We start from the raw sequence: 11198 nt of genomic DNA on the forward strand, positions 1-11198 counted from the left end.
GCGTAACATGAAATTTCGCCTCTCTAGCTTTGCACTGTGCTTCCACAAGATGTTATGAGATCACAAAAGCCTGCATTCTCTTCCTTGTCTAATCCCTTTCTAGTGAGGGGTGAGAACAGTTAGAGTCGGTCAAACTTTTGAAGGTCGGCCACCTCACGGCGGCCCACCGAACATAAAGTTGTTCATGGACCTGGTAGATAGTTTGCCCCGCAAAAGCTCCAGCGTTCATGGCAGAAGCCATAAGGGGAAATACAAATGTGCAGGTGGGTCCACCAATCCACCTCGGTATTGTGCACTTGTCATCACCTATGTTATTTGCGAAGACAGACCCACAAAGTACATTTTCAGAAATAATATGTCTAATGCCCCACACATCTGTTTTCTCCCTCCATGTAGAGGAAAATACTAGACTTTTCAATCTTGGACCACTGCAATCGCATGGTGAACCCAGAAGCAAGAGATTTTAGTGGGAATGATTTTGGGAGGTGCAGTTCTAAATAGCCCTACGACACTAATCATGGTGGCATGGGGTCTACTGCCCAGGGCCAGCTTTAGCTCTGGTATCACCCGTTTCTGCAATCTTTTTAGGCACCCCACTATTTGACCTCCTACACAGATTCCCTCAATACCACCAGGCAAAAGTGCACCTCAGTGCTCCACTGACACTCTCTCAAATACATTTAATTTGTTTTAAAGCGCTGCTGGAGGATGGCTTCACTAACCCACTCAGCTATCCACATAAAATACAGCTCTTTTCTTTGCAACATACTTATCATCCCTCTGTGCCACTTTATGGCGAGTCAAAGCTGCCACTAGACAAACCCCAATTCTCTCTCTCTCTAGCAGGAACATTCATCACAAGAGCTATCTTCCCATTTTTATTGCTGCCTGTAAGCTGGACACACAAGGAGCTCTGCAGCAGATGCTTTGAAATCACAAGTTATTGCTAAACACAGCGCCCCGCCCAGCGCCCAGTGCAGCTGCACCAGTCACACCGCCCTAAAGTAGGCCCTGCGACTGCTGATGGCTGTGAGGGTCGCAGCTCTACCATTGAGGAAGGCGACATACTGCACTCGAAGGGAGGCCCGGGAATCGAGAGGAGGGCAGGCAGGACACCTGGCAACTATTGGCACCATGTGACAGAAAAGAATTGGGTACGGCTACCTACATTCATTGAGCCACCAAATCACTCGGAGGTACAGCCCGCTTGGAATTCTCGCTATTTTTTTGTACACCAACCGAGGCAATAAAACAGTTGCTAACTTGTCGCCTCGGGCATTTTGGATTCTGGTAGTTTTGCATTTCCCATTATACTTAGGAGTGTTCTGGTTCCAGCAAGCAGAGTGTTGCTTATTAAAGGATGTAACAGGGTTTGCTGAAGGTCACTGCAGTGGGCCATTTATCAGCTACACAAAAACTATTTTCAATGCAGCAGACAACCCAGGTTGAGTATTTGAGAGGCCAGATCCCGCCTTACACCCACATGGCTTTCAATGGCTTTCTTTAAAATTGTAAAAAAATAAAATTAACAACGTAAAGCATACATTTTCTGCCCCTTGAGGCCCTCGGGGTGAATAGTGCGCTGTATACATCCCTGATTGATTGATTGATTGAGCAAGAGTTAATTCAACAGGCTCCATACTTGAGAGGCCTGTAGATATGGGAAGGAGTCAGTCAGTTGATCTCTTTCAGCACAGAACAGCAAATGTACTAAATCCTCCCTGGTTTAGGGTTTCAGAGCCACAGTCTTGATGTCTTCTATAGCTCTGACATTCCCACATCTCATTATTTTGTGGAACCAGGTGACCTCCCAGCGCCCACTGCATTCTGGGCTTCATTCTGATTGTCCTGTATGTTTGCCCTGATTACATGTGGGCAGGAAACAGTTGTGGTCTTTGCTATACTCGGTAAATGCCATTACCCCGAGGTGAGGGATTTACTGGGTGTGGTAAATACCTCATATTCCAAATATTTTCCTTGGACATGAGGCATTCTATGCATAATCTGTGCTCAAACCACACAATTATATATGTTTTCCTTTTTCCAGGCCATTTGTCCTCCAAACACTTCGGGAGGTACCTGCCAAAATATGTCAGGGGAAAATAGCAGGGGTGTGATAATTACACACTGCACAGAATCCATATCCTTGTGCAAACTTGTGCGTGTGCGGGGATCGGAGTGTAACCCAAAGCTTGCAAGCAGGGCCTTTGGTGCAGAACTACTGCCCGTGGTAAAGACCAACACCGGAGAGTATTACTGCACCTCGAACGAAGGAGACGGCTCCAATAATGCACGCTCTTCCCCATTCTCAGGTGTGAAACGTGGAATATTTGTGCTTCTCTCTGCCACATATTGCCCCATGTTTCACCTCTTGTTTGCACCCTGGGCAGGATTGCCGTGGGACGCATGGCCGTACTCCATTCCTCAAGAATGTGTTCTGTGGAGTGTAGAACAAATATCTCACTTCTCATAATGGGATGAAGGGAAGACACCTAAAGGGCAAACGCCCGGATGAAGGCCAGGTCTTTAGAGTATGGCCACAGAAAAAAATATACCACGTTGCCATTTTTGGATAAGTACCTCTTTTGTCATTGGTCAGCTATGTAGGGGTGACGTTCCTGAGAGCAGCAAACTTTAGCAGCCCTGTGCACAATGCTCAGCAGTGGCCAGCACACCTTAGCAGCACCCTGCACAGTGATGAGCAAAGGACAGTACACCTTACCAGCTCCCTGCAAAGTGTTCAGCAGTGGACAGCACACCTTAGCAGTCACCTGCTTCGTGCTCAGCAGTAAACAATACACCTTAGCAGCCCCCTGCACCAACTTAGCAGTGAACAAATCACCTTAGCAGCACCCTGCACAGTGCTCAGGAGTGGACAGCACACCTTAGCAGCCCCCCTGGACAGTACTCATAAGTGGACAGCACACCTTAGCAGCCCCCTGCTTCGTGCTCAGCAGTAAACAATACACCTTAGCATCCCCCCTGCACAGTACTCATCAGTGGACAGCACACCTTAGCAGCCCCCTGCAAAAAGCTCAGCAGTGAACAATACACCTTAGCAGCACCCTGCACAGTGCTCAGCAGTAAACAATACACCTTAGCAGCCCCCTGCACCAAGCTCAGCAGCGGACAGCCCACCTTAGCAGCACCCTGCACAGTGCTCAGCAGCGGACAGCACACCTTAGCAGCCCCCCTGGACAGTGCTCTGATGTTGACAGTACACTACAAACCATCACATAGACATAATGCAGCAGAATTGCAGAGGTAGAAAGACTTCCGCCAGAATGCTCATTGTGCAGTTCACAGGGCCTCGGTCTGGCAGCACGTGCGGTTTGTGTTGTGTCGGGGTGGTGTAGGCACACTGGGACACAAGATGGAAGGCGCCTCGCTCTCTCTCCTCGAGCATTCGTGTCCGCCCCATGCCATGGGGACCCCATGTTTGCAGCCGAAGAGTTCCCCTTCGCAGGGTACTTCAGTCCAAGTGGTTCCGTTCAGGCAAACCAAGACCACCAGCCTCAGTTAGAAAGCCTAGCTAAGGTGACTAAATATGGAGGCACAAAACAGCGTGGCATAGGGTTGCGACGCGCGGTTGTTGTGTGAAGATTAACTGGGACACTCCTGGGGGCATCTGAGCTCGAGCAGAGCAGGGGTGGCGGTCCAAGTAGTCATTTCAGGCCCCTGTTTTCTTCTAGCAGCTTTTTAGCATAAGGAACTTACCACTACACCAAGTAGAACTGCGCATGCGGCCCGAATCTAAAGCAACAATAGCAAGGGGCGCATCCGCTCACAGCAGGAACAGGAAGAGGGACAGATATAGAGCTGAAGAGAAGTTACATTGAGTGATTCTCAGAAAAAAACACTAGATGACCCCCAAATGAAGTATCAGGCAGGCATCCGTTACTTAGGGAGAGTGAAGGCCAAAAGGTGAGTTTCAGTACCCCGAGTGTCTTCCAAGGGCACCATGGCCTTCATGTTTTAACCCTGCATTAGTCCGGTAAGCCTTCACATCACTATAGTCATAATAGTCAATCTTGGCTTGTCGTGCCCACCCTTGATATAACTATGAAGAAAATAATGGTTGCCTTAGTGCCAGGTAAAGTCAGATAGTCTTTCATTTAGCTCAATAATGAGCACATCACTTCTGGTGACAAAAAATAACATTTCTTTACATCAAATAGTCTGATAAATTTCTCAGCCGCCCTATATAATATCCAATTGTTTCCTAAAAAAACATTTCTAGGTTTATCTTAATGCTTTTTTTACTTAGGCAACTGTCGCTCATCCCGTCACAAAGTGCAAAGTTTAAGATTCCTATCTGCAAACGTCAAACAAAGCATAACGCAGTCCACTCGAAGCGTTTTAGGTACGGTTGAAGCACAACATTGCAGTGTCCATTAATCCACCGTGAGGTAGTTATTGGAATAGAAACATCGGCCAAACTCTTTCTGGGTCTCCCAAAGTCTGTGAAAAAGCATAAATCCATGTGCTCATCTGGGCGTCCAAATCGAACTCCTCACTGGCAATAGTGTTGACACGTTTTGGTCTATAATGTAGGCCTCATCAGGGCAAATGAAACACAGGAGCATGAAAGATATTCATTTACAAAATTTTGAGACAAACTCCTTGTAGCCAATGCCACATGGCTCTTGTTGCGGTCCTCTCATTTTACACCAGCAAAGGCTTCCAGTGGTTGTCAAGATTAGTGGGTAAGAATTTGAAAAATGGCACTGCGTGTGCAAATGCATTTATTGTGTACCACATGGAGCCGCGGGGTGTTTAAGATGCCCAGGTATTCATGCCATGCTGCAGGACCACTGGCATAAAAGCCTCCATTTTTGGCATACCGTGAGCATGCATGGCATTAGGAAGCCCATTCCTGACACAGTATAGTTAATGGTATAATGACGCCCATATATGGATATTTTTTTACATAAATCTGTCCATCCAAGAACAGTGGTAGTAATCCCTTGTGTGTATATGGCTCAGTGAGTTACATGCATGTTGCTACCCCCTCAGTGATCTGCACAGTGATATTCTGATTACCTATGAATTGGATAACAATAACAGCTATAATATATTACTTTCAGAAGACTTTTAATACAGTGGTTTGATACCCTAATACGTATCTTTCTATAACCACGCCCTGCACTTTAAATTTTAATAATACCAGCCGGGGATTTAATAAAGTTTTTTTCTTCCCACGTGCCAGGTATTTTTTAACCACTCACTTTTTTCACCTCACCTCACTCACATCCTTGAAAAAAACACACACCCCCACACATAGTTCACGTCAAGTGCTCCTGCGTATTCGCGAGTCGTAGCACGCCGCATCCCGTAGAGGGGTGCGAAGGCCCCGATGATGAAGCATGACACCAAGGGGCCTGTTGGTGTGTGAGGGGCATTTTAACAACACTGTGTGTTCCCCATCACCTTAGGGATCACTATCACCTGAGTGGATTCCACTTTGTTTATGTATTTGACTCGGGAGACTGAATCCACTGACTCTCTCTCTCCCCCCTTCTGTTTGCACTATATCTATATGACATCATAGTATTATAATAATTGGCTATCTGAAATGCATAAGTGATACATGGGCATGTAAGGAAAAGTCTTCACTTGGCAGTAGTACATGCTTTTGTCTGAACTGAGCAGTAAAACTGCCTTATGAACTTACAAGATTTGTCTAACTTTGCTACCAAAAGCATGAGATTGTGTAATCTGAATAACAGAGTTCCTCTACCCGACTTTCAAAGTAAAGTCTCATACAACACGTATGACTGAGCATCTCCTTGGAAGGTTATAATGGAAACGAAAGGAGGTGGAACGTGCACGTAAAGAAAGGTGCTTCATATCTTTAGGAAAATTAAAGGCCGCGTCAATAGTATGCCCAGATTAGTTCAATTTCCTGGAATATAAATGGCCTTTTTCGTCAATTATTAAGATAGTAGCGCTGGTAATGTACCAAGGTGCAATGCTGTTCGAAGTATTTTGTTAGGGACAAACCTACAACACTCTTTGGGTAGGTGTGGATTATTTGTATAAGTGCAATTAAGAAAAAAGCATGATCAGTCCCGTTCAGAACGTGTGATGTTTTAGGCAATGTATGTGCATAATCTGCTGTAAAAAGAACACTTATTGAATCTATTGTCTTCAAAGGTTTTCCCATGAATTCCTCAGGCAGAAGTCTGACTCAGTTGCTTTGCTTGCACGCTCTGTGCAATATGAGGTAGGTGTTTATGTCCCATCTCTTTTAAAGTTCACCCGTCACCAGTGGTGAATTTGGCAGTGTCGATGGCTCAGTATTGGAAACGCTGTGCCTGGTGCAGGTCACAATAGATGTGCATTATGAGATACATTAGGTTCTCAGTGCATTCAGCAAGATGGAAATCAGAGCACTGCGAGTGCTCCATGGATGTCCCAGCAGTGAGGTAGCAGTGCCAGGTAAGCAAGCATGAACTTCACTAAAGTAAATTAAGCTATTTCCAACCTGTGCAGGACACATATTGTTTTTCTACATTTTTGATAAGATGTATTCTCCAGCTATGCTACTTCTTGCATCGGTGGTAGGGAGACCCGAAAATACAAATCGTTGTGTGAACAGTGTTAGGGCTGTATCCCTTGGGATAGGGATTCCCACAGATCGTATAAGAGGTACATTAGCTTTCCGAACTACCATCATCCACTGCAGGTGGGCCCATACCCTGAGTCATTGAACTCGGTTATCCTGCTAGGAAGTTGCACCAGTCCTCGCCAAATGAAACCAGATTTGGCCACCACATGAGCAGAGTCACAGGCCATCCATCTCAGCTATAGCATCCAAAACTAATACATTTCAGCTGCAACCAACTGAACTATGCCATTTACCAACGAAGTATTCTAACTGACCATCAATCGAGGAATAATATTGGCGACCAACTGTTGAATCCAACAAGCCAAAAACATAGCAAGACCACTGACCACTAACTACGCAATATCACACTAGCCATCAATAAAGCCAGCCTACTGTTCATCAAAGAAATGATCCCATTTGTTACTCACTGGCCACCAAGTTACCCTTCTTGCCTTCAGCTGTTGCATTGCCTGAGCTACCCAACTGGCAACTAGCTGAGCTATCCATCTAGCCATCACCCGAGCTATCCATTTGGGTTAGATTGCTGAGTTGATAAACCAGTCAGGATGACCCGTAATGTTGAAATAGGTATAATTTATTGTAGCCTGTCTAAGCCTAACATTCCCTGAGCCAGCCTTAATGTTAACGTACTCCAATGGAACACCCGCACTTTAGCAGTCCTCGAGAGGGCACTTGAAACTAAACGGTCTACAACAAGACTTAAAGTCCTAACATATCCCCTTCTTTCATTACTCAAAAAATAAAATTTGTGAGAAACAGCGAAACAGCTTCAAACCAAAACAAAGTTATTAGAATGGAAGTAGATTTGTTTACCCTGCAACATAATCCTTCAAGTATACTGGTGGTTTCTGCTCTCGGCTGCATTAATTCCACCTTCTCCACCAATATAGCTCATCCTCACTCCTTTCACTTGATCACACAACCAGGCACCAGCTCAACAACATCACCACTCCTGGAATATCTTCTCAGCCCATCACCCATCAGCCTATATTCACTGTAGCCACCTCCTTCACTGCTCCCCTCGCACTCACCACCCTTTGTTACTGAGCCACACTGCACTGATTCCACTTGTTACTATTTTCCAACACCAGGTCCCATTCATGGACCTCCTTCACTTTTACCACTCCTGGGAACTTGGTAAGTACACTTCTCACACAACACGTTGAAATAGGTTTCATTTATTACAGCCTGTCATTGCCTGGTAACGGACTCCAGTGGAACCCCCAGGCTTCAGCGGTCACTTGGAAAACACATGGAACATAACAACCTACAACATGACTTAAAGTCATAACAAGTCCCCATTGCCCACCTCCATGTTTTCTCCATGGGCACCAAATGACCTACCTTAATGACCACCAACTGAGGTACCAGTGTCGATTAATTTAACTACTTCAGCGGCTACTACCTGGCCTCCTGATGTCAGTCAGATGAATTATACTGCTGGCCATGAACATTTTTACCCTATTGGCACCAACTGTATTATCTTACTGGTCACCAAGCAACCCTAGCCGCGTAATATTAACTAATGTACCTCACTGTACACCAACCATTATCCCACCAACCACTATGGCCTAGGTTTTGTACTGGCACTTCAAGGGGCTATCCCATTGGCCATCAAACGAACTGCTCCACTGCACCGGCTGTAAAAGAAAACTTTCTGCTGGGCACCCTTTGTGCCATGCCAGTAATAAGTGATACCTGTTGTCATGAACTGAGCCATCCTCATTGTCACCAACAGACCACTTCTCCACTGACATCATTTGCTATTTCCCACGCCTATCAGTCCTGTGAGATACCAACTGAGATCGCGAGCTGCCACCATTTATGGTAATCCCACTGCCCACCTCATTGGCTATTCCACTGGACTCCAAATGATCTACCCACCACACCATGATGTCGCATTGGGCAGTGGGTTCCAAGGGCCGCACGTGTCTAAGATCACAAGGCGCGGCAGTGCCTCCCTCATTTCTCCCCTCCAACAGACCCCATTACATCCCTTTGATTTCACTTGTCATAGGCTCGTTGTGTCCATGTGTGTCATCATCACATGGTGCTGCCCTGGGCAGAAGCTGCTTTTCCCCTCCATCTGCAGCCCACCAGTTGCACGCTGGAAAGAGCGCGCGGTGCCCCCTTTCCTCCCCTGTAAGCCTATATCCACCAAGAGCATATTCCTATTAGCGCTAGCAACAACTGGTGAACAAAATCACTTTTGACAAACAGAGCGTTTCCTCGCCACTGAAAAGGAAAAAGCCGGTGCACCTGCTCCGCCACCACCAGGAATTTACAAGAAGCGCCTGGATGTGGTTTTGTTTGCAACGTGACACTTTATACGTTCCCGCGGAGCACACTGCCCACTCAAGGCCTGGCAGCTAGGGCCCGAGTCGTGCCTGCTAAAACGACAGCAATGTTCACTTAATACAGCCATTCATCACATGAGAGGCGATTTTTTTTTTATTCCTTGAAAAGGCAGAAGCAGCCTGTGGGTTAATGTCCACCTGAATTCGCTGTGAGAAACACTTGGGCCTGGGTGTTCCTTAAACCTTAAACCATGTGTCTGACCTCTGCGGGGTACAAGCGGCACTTACCTAATTTGAGAAATCGGCGCTCCCAGAATTGCAAATCCAAACGGCCCGTGAACAGCAATCCGCGAAGACACGAGAGCAAATCCACAATTCCAAAATGGGGCAAAAAATCCACATGATCCCAGAATCAGCCATCAAGCGCTCCAACAGAGGCGCACACTCCCACTCGTGTCAATCCACCAAGGCGCAGGGAGCAGTCCTGTCGAACACCCAAAAACGTCTTTTGATTTTGTTTTCGGTGTGTGTGGTGTCCAGAAAACAAGCAAACTAATTCTCAACGAACAAAGAAATGAAAATAAAAGATGTTTGTAGAAGTTCAACTGGTCTCCAATTACTGACAAGTGGCCTCCGGAGGCGCGAGTCCAGGGCCAGATGCCGGCAATCCATGGGCATCCCATGGTACTCATTGCTCTGACTGAGGCACCCGTGGTCCGTTTCAAGCGCACTTTGGTCCGTTTCTGTAAATTTGTTGTCAATTTAAGACACATTCTGGGAAGTTTCGGACAAATATTGACCATGTTCAGACAAATGTTCCATTCCAGAGAAACCCTTGTCATTTTTATAGCACTATTAATGAACAACTTTATACAATTCCTTCTCCTTTTCAAACGATTCCCTGCCAGTTTCAGATCATTTCCTCTCATTGTTAAACAGTCCAGGTCAGTCACAGGCAAACCCTGGCGAGTTACATAAAAAGCAAGTTCTTCCGGAAAAGCCCTTCTCCTCGCAGGTAAATTCTCGTCATGTTCTTGCAATTTCGGGTCAGTCTCTGACATGCCCGGTTGGTGCAGCGCGCTCCTGGCCAGCTGCAGACCTCGGCCACTTATAGAAGCACTGCACGCAGGTCCAGACAACCCCTGCTCCATCCCAGGTAAGCTGTGGTCATTCTCCAACGCGGACAGCTACATTCCTGGGTGCCCACTCAGATCCCAGCCTTGACCACACTTCTAGTGAGGCACCCTGCCGAAAGCAAAATGAACCAAAATCTACAAAAATGCCAAAAACATGTTGTGAAAAAAAGCGCCAAAAGAACACGCTGGTGGAAAAATGAAAAAATATCCCATTGACCAAATCCACAGTCAATATTCCGCATTCTTCAAGTACTCCAAGACCAAAATATCCAAATGCAAAAAGAAGAGTTAGGACTCAAAACCATCTGCTGCTGATGCATGCAGCTGAGGAGCCCTGCAACGCAAGGGCTTTGACGGGAAGGCAGCCCTCTGTAGCAGGTATCTCACAGGCAGCTTGGCTGTCCTGTCCGGTGGTTCCCTAAACTCTCAAGGGCAAAGGGCTGAAGCCGAAGCAGCTGCTTTACAGGGTGAGGCTCGAAGCATCTCTTATCGGTACCGGACACATCCCCAGGAACCAGCGCTGCTCTAGTTCCACATCCAAGTCTGCCGCTCGCGCTCTGCACATCCTTCCCCGGCGCTGTCCCGAGGCTCTGTGAAGCAGCACACGGCTGCAGAGCCAGCCTCGCAGCGCTTCCGCTTCCCCAGAAATGCCAAACGCGCAGCTCGCATTCCGAGCTCCAGGCTCACGCAGGTGTGCAGCAGCGCCACCTACCGGCACTGCACTGAACCGAAAGACGGGAAGAGATAGGCATTATCAGGACACGTCCAAAACTAGAGAGAACAGGAAAGTTTGCTTTTTTTCTGTGGTTAGATAGCTCATTGTGTATGCGCGCCTGTTGTAGAGAGCTGCGTGCAATCTCCCGGTTCCTGTAGGTTGGTACCAAGGTATGGGAATAACGAATATTCGACTTATTTTCTTCGCTACATTTACATAGCAAAGTTCTACCGATTTAGAACAGCAACGCGGATACGTGACTACACGACAGAGGGTTACATGACACGTGGAAATGTTCTTAGAGTAAGTTCTTGAATAGGTCACGTTAAAATCAGGCATAAAGGAAGAAAATCAAGGGACACGGCATGGTCTTGATTGTAGTATAGCCTTGTCGAGGGGCTTCTTGTTCTATTCACCTC

At 46.7% G+C, this 11198-nt stretch overlaps 1 long non-coding RNA gene across 1 annotated transcript in view; it reads right to left on the reverse strand.

Moving 5' to 3' along the window:
• Positions 1-10690, reverse strand: part of LOC147702359 (uncharacterized) — a 442076-nt gene extending 431386 nt beyond the window's left edge. The window contains exon 1 of the long non-coding RNA XR_015297228.1: positions 9217-10690. This is a non-coding gene — a long non-coding RNA (uncharacterized LOC147702359). The remainder of the gene's footprint in view (positions 1-9216) is intronic.
• Positions 10691-11198: the final 508 nt, after the last annotated feature.

The sequence above is a fragment of the Lissotriton vulgaris genome, chromosome 7 (assembly GCF_964263255.1).
Source record: "Lissotriton vulgaris chromosome 7, aLisVul1.2, whole genome shotgun sequence".
Taxonomy (NCBI): domain Eukaryota; kingdom Metazoa; phylum Chordata; class Amphibia; order Caudata; family Salamandridae; genus Lissotriton; species Lissotriton vulgaris.